Below are 12,535 nucleotides of genomic sequence, written 5' to 3' on the forward strand. Positions count from 1 at the left end.
TTGGGTAGCTGGTGAAATAAATTTCTAAGCAGGAAAGCAGTCAAGAAGTGACTTGGAATACTGTTAAAGGCATTCAGTTTTATAAGGGAAGCAGAGCATAAAATTTCGGAAAATATGCAGTCTGACAATGTGATAGAAAAGAAAAACCCATTTTCTGGGAAGAAACTCAAGCCGGCTGCAGAAATTTGCATTAGTAGCAAGGAGCCTAATGTTAATCCCCAAGACCGTGGGGAAAATGTCTCCAGGCCATGTCAGAAACCTTCACAGCAGCCCCTCCCATCACAGACCTGGAGTCCTAGGAAGAAAAAGTGGTTTCATGGACGGAGCCAAGGGTCCCCATGCAGTGTACAGCCCAGGGACTTGGTGCCCTGTTTCCCAGCCACCCCAGTCATGGCTGAAAGGGGCCAACATACATCTCGGGCTGTGGTTTCAGAGGGTGGAAGCCCCAAGCCTTGGAAGCTTCCATGTGGGGTTGAGCCTGCAGGTACACAGAAGTCAAGAATCAAGGTTTGGTAACCTCCGCATACATTTCAGAAAATGTATGGAAACACCTGGAGACCCAGGCAAAGTTTGCTGCAGGGGTAAGGCCCTCATGGAGAAGCTCTGCTAGGACAGTGCAGAAGGGAAATGTGGTGTAGGAGCCCCCACACAGAGTCCTTACTGGGGCACTGCCTAGCAGAGCTGTAAGAAGAGGGCCACCGTACTCCAGACCCCAGAATGGTAGATCCACCAACAGCTTCCACCATGTGCCTGGAAAAGCCACAGACACTCAATGTCAGCCCATGAAAGCAGCTGAGAGGGAGGCTGTACTCTGCAAAGTCACAGGGGCAGAGCTACCTGAGACCATGGGAACCCACCTCGTGCATCAGCATGACCTGGAGGTGAGACCTAGAGTCAAAGGAGATCACTTTGGAGCTTTAAAATTTGCCCTGCTGGATTTCAGACTTGCATGGGTCCCGTAACCCCTTTGTTTTAGCCAATATCTCCCATTTGGAATGGCTGTATTTACCTAATGCCTGTACCCCCATTGTCTCTAGGAAGTAACTAGCTTGCTTTTGGTTTTATAGGCTTATAGGCAGAAGGGACTTGCCTTGTCTCAGATGAGACTTTGGACTGTGCACTTTTGGTTTAATGCTGAAATGAGGTAAGAGTTTGAGGGACTGATGGGAAGGCATGATTGATTTTGAAATGTGAGGACATGAAATCGGGATGGGCCAGAGGTGGAATGATATGGTTTGACCTTGTCCTCACTGAAATCTCAATTTGAATTGTATTTCTCAGAATTCCTACATGTTGTGGGAGGGATTCAGGGGGAGTTAATTGAATTATGGGTGCCTGTCTTTCACATGTTATTCTTGTGTTTGTGAGTAAGTCTCATGAGATCTGATGGGATTATCTGAGGTTTCCACTTTTGCTTCTTCTTCATTTTCTCTCGCGGCTGCCATGTAAGAAGTGCCTTTCACCTCCCGCCATGATTCTGAGGCCTCCCCAGCCATGTGGAACTGTAAATCCAATTAAACCTCATTTTCTTCCCAGTCTTGGGTATATTATTATCAGCAGCATGAAAATGGACTAACACAGTAAATCCACATGACCGGTTGCAGAAATGGGGACTGTAATGGTCATGAGTGTTTCCTCCTTTTGCTAAAAACATGTTTGTGCATGTATACCCTTGTACTAAGGAAATATCGTTATTTTATTTCCTTTTCCTTAATCATGTGACATAAGATTTATTGACTTCATCTTAGGATTTAAGTATTGTTAACTTTATGTAATAGCATTTGGGTTGAGGATTGGTGCGTTTCTGGTTGTATGAAAGATAGTTGTATTATGGTAGGCATAATTATGACCTTATTATTGTCTTTATTTGAAGATTATGTATGATCTCAGGAGATGTGTATGGGTTCAAGTTGACAAATTGTGGACATGTGATGGTTAATACTGAGTGTCAACTTGATTGGATTGAAGGGGATACAAAGTATTGATCCTGGGTGTGTCTGTGAGGGTGTTGCCAAAGGAGGTTAACATTTTAGTCAGTGGGCTGGGGAAGGCAGATCCACCCTTAATCTTGTGGGCACAATCTAATCAGCTTCTGGCAACTATAAAGCAGGCAGAAAAACGTGAGAAGGCGAGACTGGTCTAGCCTCCCAGCCTACATCTTTCCTCTGTGCTTGATGTTTTCTGCTCTTGGACATCAGACTCCAATTTCTTCAGTTTTGAGACTCAGACTGGCTCTCCTTGCCCCTCAAGCTTGCAGAGAGTTTATTGTGGGAACTTGTGATTATGCAAGTTAATACTTAGTAAACTCCCACATATACATATAACCTTTAAATTATATATATATATAACATAACTAATTGGATATATATGTGTGTGTGGTGGGGTGTATATATGTATATATGTATATATGTGTATATACATGCATATGTATATATGTATGTATATATGTATATACACATATATGTGTGTGTGCGTGTATATATATCTCTCTCTCCAGTATCCAATATCTCTTCTAGAGACCCCCGATTAATACAGCTGGTTTTAAGTGTAACCCACCACAGTCCTAGCAGTCATGACCACAGGAGTGCTTGCATCACCTATTCTCCAACTCCAGGCAGCTCAATATAGAAAGACTCCATTTGTTTGAGGGAAACTAAAGAAAGATAACAAGAGACTCTTCCCAGTAATCCAGACAATTCTCCTGGATCTTACCCAAGACCACCAAGGTGGTACCTCTACGGGTCTATAAGAGTCACAGTGTTACTGAGCTTGAGGTGTCCCCTAATACACCCATAGACCAAAGACTTCGTTTACAACACTCAATTCCCTTTGAACACTTAGAAATCATCCTCAAGAAACACAGATACCAACAAGCCCAGACTGTATTCAAGATTAGAATAAATATCTAACTCTACAATGACAATACATTAACACACAACCACTAGTGTCAAGACCATACAGAGAAGCATGACCTCACCAATAAGACACCAGTGACCAATTACAGAGTGACAGAGATATGTGACCTTTCAAACAGACAGTTGAAAATAGCTGTTTTGAAGTAGCTCAACAAAATTCAAGATAACACAGAGAAGAAATTTAGAGTCCTATCAGGTAAATTTATATAAGTATAGCTACTCCTTCTCTTTTTTTGGTTTCTACTTACATGAAATATCTTTTCCATCCCTTTATTTTCAGTCTTTGTCTTCATAAGCGAAGTGTGTTTCTTATAGACAACAGATCATTTTTTAAAAAAATCGATTTGGTCTCTGTTTGTCTTTTAATTGGGGTGTTTAGTCTATTTACATTTAGTATTATTATTGAAAAGTAAGGACTTACTCCTGCCGTTTTGCAAATTTAACAAAGAGATTTAAATGATTAAAAAGAATCAAGTAAAAAATTCTGGAGATTAAAAAATTCACTTGACAAACTGAAAAATGTACTGAAAATCTAAAAGAGCAGAAATGATCAAGCAGAAGAAATAATTAGTGAGCCTGAAGACAGGCTATTTGAAAATACACAGTCAGAGGAGACAAAAGAAAAATAAGAACGAATGAAGCACACCTACAAGATCTAGAAAATAGCCTCAAAAGGGCAAATCTAAGAGTTATTGACCTTAAGGAGGAAGCAGATAGAGAGAGAGATCAGGATAGAAAATTTATTCAAGAGATAATAAGTGAGAACTTTCCAAACCTAGAAAAAAAAATCAATTTTAAAGTACAAGAAGGTTATAGAACACCAAACAGTTTTAACCCAAGTAAAACTGTCTTAAGACATATAATAATCAAATTTCTAAAGTTTAAGGATAAAGGATGCTAAATGCAGCAAGAGAAAGAAAAAACACACACACACACACAAAAAGGATCTGGCAGCAGATGCCTCAGTGGAAATCTTACTGGTCAAGATAGTGGCATGACATATATCAAGTCCTGAGGGGGAAAAAAAAAAACAAACAAACTTTTGTCCTAGAATGATACATCCAGTGAAAATATCCCTCAAACATGAAGAAGAAATAAAAACTTTTCCAAACAAAAGCTAAGAAATTTCATCCACACCAGACCTATCCTACAAGAATTGCTAAAATGAGTTCTTCAATCTCAAAGAAAAGGACGATAACGAGCAATAAGAAACCATCTGAGGAAAAAACTTACTAGTAACAGTAAGTACACAGACAAATATAGAGTGTTATGTCATTGTAATTGTGGTGTATAAACTATGCATATCTTCAGTGGAAAGAATAAAAGACAAACCTGTCAAATATAATAGCTACAACTTTTTAAGACAGAGACAGAATAATAAGACATGAGAGATATGAATACAAACAAAAAGTTAAAGAGCATGAGGGGTGAAGTTAAAGTGTAGAATTTTATTAGTTTTCTCTTTGCTTGTTTGTTTGTGCAATCAGAATTAAGTTGTCATCAGCTTAAAATAATGGGTTATAAGATGTTACATGCAAGTTTCATGGTAATCTTAAATCAGAAAACTTACAACTGATACATACACAAAAAAATAAAGCAAGAAATTAAAACATTCCACCAGAGAAAATCACTTGCACAAAAAGGAAGATAGGAAGAGAGAAAGAAGAAAGAGGAGACCAGAAAACAACAGCACAATGGCAGGAGTAAATCCTTACTTTTCAATAATAATATTAAATGTAAATAGAATAAACACTCCAATTAAAGGACAGAGACCAAATGGATTTTTTAAAAAATGATCTGTTGTGTATAAGAAACACTTCACTTATGAAGACAAAGACTGAAAAGAAAGGGATGGAAAAAGATATTTCATGTAAGAAGAAACCAAAAAAGAGCAGGAGTAGCTATACTTATATAAATAGATATCAGGACAAAAAATATATAGAAAGAGACAAATAAGGTCATTATATAATGCTAAAGGGATCATTTTAGCAAGAGAATGTAACAATTATAAATATACATGTACCCAAAAATAGATCATTCAGATATACAAAGCAAATATTATTAAAGCAAAAGAGAGAGATAGACCCCAATACAACAACGGCTGGAAACTTCAATACCCCACTTTAGGCAATGGACAGATCATCCAGACAAAATCAACAAAGAAACATCAGACCTAAACTCTACTACTGACCAAATGGTCCTAATAGATACTTCCAGAACATTTCATTCAATAGCTGAAGAATACACATTCTTCTTTTCAGCACATGAGTTGTTCTCAGGAATAGATGATATATTATGCCACAGAACAAGTCTTTAAAAATTCAAAAAATATTGAACACATATCAAGTACCTTCTCTGACCACAGTGGAAAAAAGCTAAAAATCAGTAACAAAGGGAACTTTGGAAACTATCTAAACACATGGAAACTAAACAATCTGCTCCTGAGATACCAGTGGATCAATAAAGAAATAAAAAAGAAAATTTTAAAGTTTATTGAAACAAATAATAATGGAAACACAACATACCATAACCTATGGGATACAGGAAAAGTATTACTAAGAAATAATAGAAAAACTTCATAAAAAGCCTCACAATTTATCTTAGTAAGAAAAGCAAGAGCAAACCAAACTCAAAATTAATAGATGAAACAAAAAACAGAAAAGATCAACAAAACAAAAAAAAATGGATTTTTTGAAAAGATAAACAAAATTGAGAAAACCTTCATCAGACTATGAAAAAAAGAAAGAAGTCCCAAATAAATAAAATCAGAGATGGAAAGGAATACATTACAACTGATGCCACAGAAATTCAAGGATAATTAGAGATTATTATGAACAACCATATTTCAATACATTGGAAAACCTACAAGTAATGGAAAAATTCCTATGCATATTCAACCCACCAAGACTGAACCATAAACAAATCCAACACATGAATAGACCAATAAAAATAGTGACATTCAAGCCATAATAAAAAGTCTCCCAGCAAGGTCCCATGTAAAGAATGAGATCCTGTCGTTTGCAACATGAATAGAACTGGAGAGGACATTGTATTAAGTAAAATAAGCCAGTAACAGAAAGCTAAGCTTTGCATGTTCTCACTAAGTTGTGGGAGCTAAAAATTAAAACCATTGAACTCATAGAGAGAGAGTAAAATGATGGTAACCAGGGGCTGAGAAGCATAGTGCAGGGGGAAGTCAGGAAATGGGGAAGGTTAATGGGTACAAAAATATAGTTGGATACTATGAGTAAGATCTAATATCTGATAGTACAACAGAGTGAGTACATTTAACAATTATTTTTATTTTTATTTTTATTTTTGAGACAGAGTTTCATTCTTTTACCCAGGCTGGGGTGAAGTGGCATGATCTTGGCTCACTGCTACCTCCACCTCACAGGTTCAAGCGATGTTCCTGCCTCAGCCTCCCAAGCAGCTGGGATTATAGGTACTCACCACCCTACCCGGCTAATTTTTTTGTATTTGATGGGGTTTTACCATGTTGACCAGGCTGGTCTCGAACTCCTGACCTCAGGTGATCCACCTGTCTCTGCCTCCCAAAGTGCTACGATTACAGCAATCAGCACTAATTTGTTGTACATTTTATAGTAACTTAGGGAATACAATTGAAATAGTCATAGCTCAAAGAAATGATGAAATGCTTGAGGTAATGCATACCCCATTTACCCTGATGTGATTATTACATATTGTATGTCTGTATCAAAATATCTCATGCACTCCATAAACATAAACACCTATTATGTACTCATAAATTTTTTAAATTTTAAAATACATTTAAAAAGTCCAAGAAAAGTAAATAATATTATATTTTCATTTCACCTTCTTTTTTTACAGTTGATGTTACTGATTATTAAATTCTAGGTGGAAAATGGTTTCCAAGTGTTTTGTTTTTGTTTGCTTTTTGAGTAGTTTGCTTGTTTTTCTCTCAGCAAATTAATAATGTTCTTCTGGCTTCCAGTGTTTCTGGAAACAAGGAAGCCATAATTTGTGTATTTGTTCTCTTCTATTTAATGTCTCATTTTTCTGGTGGCTTTTATATATTCTCATTAATTAATTTTTGGCCTTTTTACTATGATATAATTAGGTATGGTTTCCTTTGTACTGACTCTGTTTGGAAGTCATTATGATTCCTGGTAGTATGGGTTGATGCATTTCATGAAGTTTGAAAGCTCTCGGTCTTTATCTCTTCAAATATCTTTTCTTCATTATTTTCCCTCCCCTCTATTTCTGGGATTCTATTTATAAATAAATTAGGAATTGCATCACAAATCTCTTTTGTTTCACTCTTACTTTTCTTTTTATGGAAGTGTGAATATTTCCTATTGACATGTCTTTAGGTACATTTATCCTTTACTCTGTTCTGTCCAATTGCCATTAACCCTATACAATAAATTATTCATTTCTATATTATTTCCATTTCTAATAATTCCATTTTCTTCTATAGCAGATTCTTCTTTCTTGTGCCGTTTCACCAGAAGTAAAAGCAGCTGTGTAGTTTTCTCTTATTAAACACTCATCACTGAAAGAGTACAGTTCTTTTTAGTTAGAGATCTCTGATGGGTTTATAAAACTAGATTTTGTAGGTTACCTAGATTGTTTGGGTTATTAGGATAAGTCTTTTTACACGTTCCACATTTAAACTAAAAACAAAAGTGTTATTTAGTTTTGTTAAAGGTAAAGATTATAGAACTATGATATCTATTATTGTGACTTCATTTTTAATTCAATCAATAATTAGATCAATTAGATCTGTCAAGAATCTAAAGAGTCATGCTCTGGAACTTGTACCCCCAGGATCTAGAGGCTCATGTTCTGCAAATGGCACTGCAATGGATTACCTGTGAGGCTTGTGGGACTATATTATAATCTTACAGTTTCTCCATGTGTAAATGTATTAGAGTGGGTGTTACTGGAAAAAGAGGAAAAGAATAGCACTCAAATATAAATTTAAGAGATTTCATCTTTATTTAAGGTTCAATTCCCTTGAAAAATAAAAAAACAAGGTGAAGCAACTATGACAGAATGTTAACAGTGATTAATTCTGGAAAGCCAATACCATACTAGCCTTTGTAATTTTCCATAGATTTTGTAAACTTTTCAAAATTAAAAAAAATATATACTAATAATATAAACACACCACCCCAATTGGTGGAGCAACAAATGACACAAAGATAAAATGATTGAAGATCAGCCAGGATAAGATGTCTAATAATGCAAAGCTTATAAAAATTTCAAGGAAATTTTTAATGGCCTGATGTTCCACGAACTGTCAGGTCCTCCACTTGTCATCTGATGTGAAATTTGGCATATCTAACTACAAAAGTCCCACAGAAATGACAAAAGAAAAAGGTTTCTTTTTGAATTATTAAAGGTCTGTAGAATCCCAAAGTCTCTCCGAAAAGGGGCACATATGTGGGTACATGAATAAGCAGTGTCTTGTGTCAGTTTGTCATCCTCCAAATTCACATAGAAACACAAGAATTTAAGCAATGCAACAAAAATATAGGGTCCAGGAAAATGGCAGACAGAGCTATAATATTTAGCAGTCATACAGAAGCACAAAATATTAACACTTCACAAGGCTTAGCGTGTTCTTGTTCATCACATTCATTTTTAAAAATAAACTAAGATCTAGAGAGCCAAAATCACTGATATGGTCTGGTTCTGTGTCCCCACCCAAATCTCATCTCTAATTTTAATCCCCATAATTCCCATGTGTGGAGGGTGGGACCTGGTGGGAGGTGATTAGATATCAGGGGCAGTTTCCTTTCTGATGATAGTGAGTGAGTTCTTCCGAGATCTGATGGTTTTATAAGGGACTCGTCCCCCTTTGCTCCTCATTCTTCTCTCACCTGCCACCATGTAAGACGTGCTGGCTTACCCTTCTGCCATGATTGTAATTTTCCTGAGGACTCCCTAGTCGTATAGAACTGTGAGTCAATTAAACTTCTTTTCTTTGTAAATTACCCAGTCTCAGGTAGTATTCTTTACAACAGTGTGAAAATGGACAAATACAATCACACTAGAAATATTTTAAATAAATAGAAAGTCTACTTAAGAAAATTACTTAAGAAAATGAAATATATGCATTTAAAATCTATGTATTTAAGAAATCTGTTCTCTCAATCTATTGCTCTCTACAACCATTCCATAAACTTCCAAACAATTCCCATTAGAAATTTCGGGGAGTTCTTTAATTAAACCTTCTCCACCACTATTACCCTACTATGTTCTGTCACGAACCAAATTCATCAGTTCTTTAATTCAAAATCAAGTTTTCCACATTCAAGATATATTTATATAGTTTAATTGTCAAAAATATGAACAGGGCTAGTAAAAGTACATAAAATCTTCTGTGTGAATTGTGAAACCAAAGTCACTATTCACACACACACTTTCACTTGGCATATAAGAATCTCCACCAGATAAAATTTAGAATCAGTTCTATTGTTTTGTTAGAAATGGAGTGGGGACTTTAAGAGGAAAAAAATATACTAGGTTAAGACTAGCCCTCAATTTGGGAACTACCTGGAACAGGAAAATGATACTGTGAAGGATATCATTTAAGTTCCCAAAAGTAAAGAGCAGAATAGAGCAGTGAGTATATAGAATACAGCACTATATCTTGGAGGTAATACCAGAGAAGAATGGTGCAACGGCGTGTCTAAAATCCTCACCCTGTCTGTGCTTTAAAAACACAGTCATCAATCATTTTGTCACTTTTTGAGTAGGATAACTTTTCTTCCTATGGTTTGAGACACTGTCCACTTATCATTTAGTCATCACAGAAGGACATAAGCCAGCAAATTCTACTTTTCTAGAAAAAGCAAGTGATCACTGCATACCTCATGAAGTATGAGAAAAGATCAAATTGCATGTATTTTCGAGTAAGTTGAATTAATATGCCAAATGAACAGGCAACTGTTGTCAGAGGAAATAGGATATCCTCATCAGCCATTGACCATTCCTTATATGCACCCAATTGAAGGAGAGTAGGTGGAGGCAGTCCCACTCAAGCCACAGGAAATGAGTTTGCTAATGGAAAGAGGTTTCATACCATAAAAATAGGAAAAAGAAAGTAAATAGTTCTAGACACTATACCAACTAGTCTGTTACTAAGCATAAAAGAAAACTTAAAAGACAATTTAATAAGAGATTCACATTCTTACAAATCTGTTAGCGTAATCTAATGAGTAATTTTTAAATTTACAGAAAGAATCAGGTGGAATCATTTTGTTAAGTATATTATACAAATATCAGACATTATATATTCACTAAAATATTTTTGGTTTTGTGTTCTTGGCTATCTTTTCCTTTCTAGGTAGCAACTAACTAGTACCAGTACTTTAAGAATTTGTGTTCTACACTCTCCAAACTATTCCAGGTATCATATAGCTTCTCTTTATTATGCAATCTTAAAACATAAATGTGTTTTCTTCCTCCCTTCATTGAAGATGACAATAACATTCACTGAGCACTTATTATGTGCCAGGCACTGTTTGAAGTACAGTATATGTTTAAAATCATTTAAACCTTACCTCCTAATGCAAAGAAGAATTTGACATAAAGTTAGAGTAATGATTTGGTCAATTTGGCATTAAAATGCAAAATTGGCTCTCATATCACAATGCTGCTTAAATTAAACGAACAGATTTTTTTACACAGCCTTTTTTTCCCTCACAAACTTTCATTTGCATGTGTGAAGTCTCGCTGTGAGGCTGCATAAGGCAAAATTAAAAATAGATTTAGTGTGTATTGTATCTCTACAACACAAGAAAGACCTACATGAACTCTGCAGGTGCATCATACCCTGTAGTTATTTAAGGAACAGAACTGAATTTGTGTATTCAGCTATTATACCCCTTGTCTGGTTAATCTACAGGGCTCAAGAATAGGTCAACTTATTATTGTGGTGTGTGCACAGTTTGCCCACTTTAAGATGGTGACAAGTCAAATTTTAAAAGTGCAACAGAAAGCAGAACGCTGAATGTATCAATTTAATATATAAATAATCTACAACTGAAACAAAGTGAAAAGATGTTTATAATAATGACAAGCTACTAATGCATAACATAAAAGTAGATGATGGACTCATTTCATGGTTACAGAAAATATAGATACTCTTATCATTATTTTCCATATCAACTGAATTGAGCAACCAAAGTAATTCTCATAATAAAATTGCTTCCATCTGGACAAAGACTGGAAGTATTTCTATGCCTGAAGAGCCAATGATTTTATTGTTATTCGAATGAGTGGGAGTTCATGGTCTGATAAATACTTATGAAAACGTATTTGGAGAAGCCCCTATAAATAAAAAAGGCAGTTAGCATTTTTGAAGTTATGTCTAAATTCAAAATATGCTTATCTGAAAATTTTAAAGAGAAATCAATATGAAAAACCCAGTAAGTATGTTGACCAGGTTTTCTGAAACTGACAATTCAGAGATCTACAATAACTAAGGACTTTGACTTTCGTTTGTGATTATTCTAAATGGGAAGTCATGAGTGTACAATACATCAATTCTCTTTTTTGTAAATATACTCATATTAAATTAGAGCTATATCACACAAACTATATCTAGGATCCCTCCACTAAAGCAGTTTTTAAAAATTCTTTTGGAAATGATTGTCAGTTTCTTCTATGGCTTTCTCAAGCAAAGCCATACTTTGGAGAATATTGAGCATCTGGAGGTAACAGGAACTGGGTTCACCAAATGGTGCTGGAATATTTTAACATCCAAATGCAAATAATAAACCCCAAATTTTACCACACACTATATAAAATATTAACTAAAAGTAGATGGATCATAAACCTAAATGAAAACCTGAAACTATAAAATGTCTAGAAGATAACAGAACAAAATTTTTGTAACTTGGGTCAGCAAAGATATGTTAGGTAGGACACAAAAACACTAACCATAAACTAAAATATTGACAAAATATCAAAATGAAATTTTTTATGTCTTTCAAAGACACTGTTAAGAAAATAAAAGGCAAGTCACATACGAGAAAAATAGATATGTAACATACATCTAACAAAGGTCTGGTATTCAGAAAATATAAAGAACTCTTAATGATAACATGAATTACTCAGTAGAACATAAATAAAATATTTAAATTTAAAAATTTCAAATACATAGTAAATAAGTGCACAAAAATATGTTCGATATCGTTAGTCAATAAAAATGCGTAATACAAGATACCACTACACACCCATTAAGATGGTAAAAATTTGAAAAGACTGACAAATGCTGACCAGGATATAGAGCAACTGGAACTCTCATGCATTGCAAGAAAATGCAAAATGGTATATCAACTTGAAAAACAGGGTTACACTTTCTTATCAAATTAAATGAACATTTATCATAAAACCCACTAAGGTCACTATTAGTCATTTGCCAGAAAATGAAACCATATGTCCCTACAAAGACTTGTCCCTGAAGGCTGTTTATGGCAGTTTTATTCATTATTGTTAAAAACTGGAACAACCTACATATCCATCAGCTGGACAATGGTTAAACTCAGCAATAAAAAGGAACATATTAATGATATACACAAGAACACGGACAGATTCAAAATCATCAAGCTAAATGAAAGAAG

This window comes from Papio anubis, chromosome 2, assembly GCF_008728515.1.
Source record: "Papio anubis isolate 15944 chromosome 2, Panubis1.0, whole genome shotgun sequence".
Classification (NCBI taxonomy): Eukaryota; Metazoa; Chordata; class Mammalia; order Primates; family Cercopithecidae; genus Papio; species Papio anubis.